Source organism: Halyomorpha halys, unplaced genomic scaffold (genome assembly GCF_000696795.3).
Source record: "Halyomorpha halys isolate HHAL.00 unplaced genomic scaffold, Hhal_1.1 Scaffold2495.1, whole genome shotgun sequence".
NCBI classification, from domain to species: Eukaryota; Metazoa; Arthropoda; class Insecta; order Hemiptera; family Pentatomidae; genus Halyomorpha; species Halyomorpha halys.
In genome coordinates, this window is record NW_027112499.1 from 7,412 (window position 1) to 10,090 (window position 2,679).

General features: G+C 27.6%; 1 long non-coding RNA gene across 2 annotated transcripts in view; it reads right to left on the reverse strand.

Annotated features, from left to right (window-relative positions):
• Positions 1-876: 876 nt before the first annotated feature.
• Positions 877-2,679, reverse strand: part of LOC136796492 (uncharacterized) — a 7,077-nt gene continuing 5,274 nt past the window's right edge. The window contains exons 1-3 of one of the 2 annotated variants that reach the window (XR_010844211.1): positions 1,665-2,147; positions 1,155-1,348; positions 877-1,009 (exon numbers count right to left, since the gene is read on the reverse strand). This is a non-coding gene — a long non-coding RNA (uncharacterized lncRNA). Of the gene's footprint in view, positions 1,010-1,154; positions 1,349-1,664; positions 2,148-2,679 lie in introns of those variants that run through there. The other variant, XR_010844210.1, reaches the window with a different exon arrangement.

A 2,679-nucleotide genomic window follows, 5' to 3' on the forward strand; every position in this document is an offset into this window, starting at 1 on the left:
GAGGAGAATACATTGCCATGCTCCATGGGTATGAAGCAATAGCTATACTCCTGAGAAACTTTCGTGGCATTTCATAGGTAACTCAAAACTATGTAGAATTCATAAAACGATTAAGGTGTTAACGTCAAATAACTAACAGTTCTAATTCTTATTTATTACTAAACATGGATTTAAAGTAACAGTTTTAAATAATGATAATACTCCGGCAATAAAAGTAATAACTAACGCTTTTAGTGGTCGAGGCCAAAATATCGGCGAAAGTGCCAGTGCTGATATATCAGCCCACATCTTGAGGCAGTTTACTATTTGCATTAGGAGAGTAATCAAAATAAATTTATAATATGTTATGGTCAAATTCCATTACTAGATAATTAAAAAATATAGCTAAAAGCTAAAAAAACGTTGTTTCGGAAGACATAATCCGGTGCTTACGATGTACCTTAGAGTTGTTCTGTATTTTTGTTATGAAAAATTGTTTATTTTGTTACAAAATATATTGGAAATGCAAAGTACTTCGCAATAAATGATCTTTGTAAAGTTATGATGAAAATATGTCTTCGAATATACAAATGCGTTTTGTAAGAGAGAACTTATTTTTTATAATTATTATTTTTTCCCATTCAATGTTATATTTTTGTTAGTAAATCTTTTGATTTTAAAAAATGAAACACTAACTGCATATTTTTATTGTCGTCCCTGGAGGTTTTTGATCCCTGAATATGAATGCACTCGTTATCATACTTTGTAAAAGAAATATGGTGGAATTGAACATAAATAAACAGTAGGTTCTATACATTTTGTTTAATCATACTTAATATTAATCATAATAAATAGATGCAATCATCATATAACAATGTTGATACATTCTTAAAATTACTATTTCTAGGGATAGTTAGAAGGTCCAAGGATTATGGATAATGTGGATGAACTAGCAGCTGTGCATCTTATTGAAAGACTGCTTTCTATTTGTTAGAAGCCAGCGCTTATGATGAACTGTTCACGAAAGATCCTGATAATAATAATAATGATTAATATATTAATGACCTTATGAAGAAGAAATCAAAAATATGCGAATGGTCAATAGATATAAATGTCTTATATAAATTATACGATACAGTATGAAATAAATTGAAATTGAAAGCGTTGATGCCTACTTTTTCATTGAAACCTAGTAGAGACCTTAGACCCTGACAGCTGAGAAATTCATCATTGCCGAAAGTCTTCCCCACCCGCAGCTTTCAGCAGTGTTACTGCCTGCGTTCTCCTGCTCTCCAATCGTTGCCAACAGGATCGAAGTATTCTCCATTGACGTCTTCGCAGAGACTTCCACTCCAAATCGCAACAGCAGCTGAAAAATATAATATTTTATATTAACTTTATAAAATATTTCCTAATGATGAAGAACTATGTGTCATGTAATAATTTAACTTAACATAAATGTTCTTTAAAGTGAAATAAATAGCTCTCTCTGGCAAAGAAACATTTGTAAATATTACTGAACCTTTTGATGAAAATATTTCATAAATATAAATGATTGCTTTTTTGTTACATGCCACATCAAAATAAAATAAAAAAATTGTCAAAGTATATCCAAGTGAACATATTTACATTTGATAATTATTCATGAGTTAATCAATTAAAATGAAATGTCACGTAAAACTTACATATTATGTTAATGTATCAGAAGAGCAACTCATCGGAAGGACAATGTTAAATGCCATGACAATATGTTCTGTATTCCTTCTCTTATTCCTGGAAAAATTCCCTAGTCCGATCTTTAAAGAAAACTTCTCTCCTATCCAATCTTCAAATTGTAAATTGATAGAACACCTCAAACATAAAATAATTTTTTTTTTTCAGAATTCCACTATCCAAGTAATGTAGCGATCTAATTATTTACTTTTTTTTAACTATATAAGGAAACTATATCCAAAAATTACAACATTTATGATGAGAAGATAGTTAACCATGGATAATACATATAAGGAGAAGACCCCCAACCATCTTCTCAAACACAAATAAGTTGAAATAACTTATTTAATAGTGCCAACGTTTCGGCCAGAATTTCTAGCCTTCATCAGGGCTAAGAACAAAGAACAATATAACAATCAATGAATACAAAAAAGAAAATATAAACAGAATAACATAAAGTAAATAATTGTACTGAATCAAATTCATAAAAATGAAGTGATGAAAGAAGTGGAAAGTAAAATGTGTAAATAGGTAATTGAATAAGTAAGTAAAAATAACATAATTAAGGAGATTATGTTTCTTCCCCTCAATTTTTTTTTATTTATTCATTTAATTTTTTTCTTTCCATAATTTTAATTTTTAAATAGGTAATTGAATAAGTAAGTAAAAATAACATAATTAAGGAGATTATGTTTCTTCCCCTCAATTATTTTTTATTTATTTATTTAATTTTTTTCTTTCCATAATTTTAATTTTTAAATTATTTATAAACTAAAATATTCATATTCCTTTGCATTATATAACTTTAAATTTGTATTTCCTTAATTATGATATTTTTGTTGTATTTGTGTATATGTAATTGTGCTATATTTTTTATTACTTGCTTCTTCAATTACCTATATATACATTATGTTTTCCACTTCTTTCATCACTTTATTTTTATTTATTTCATTATGTACAATTATTTACTATATGTCATTCTGTTTT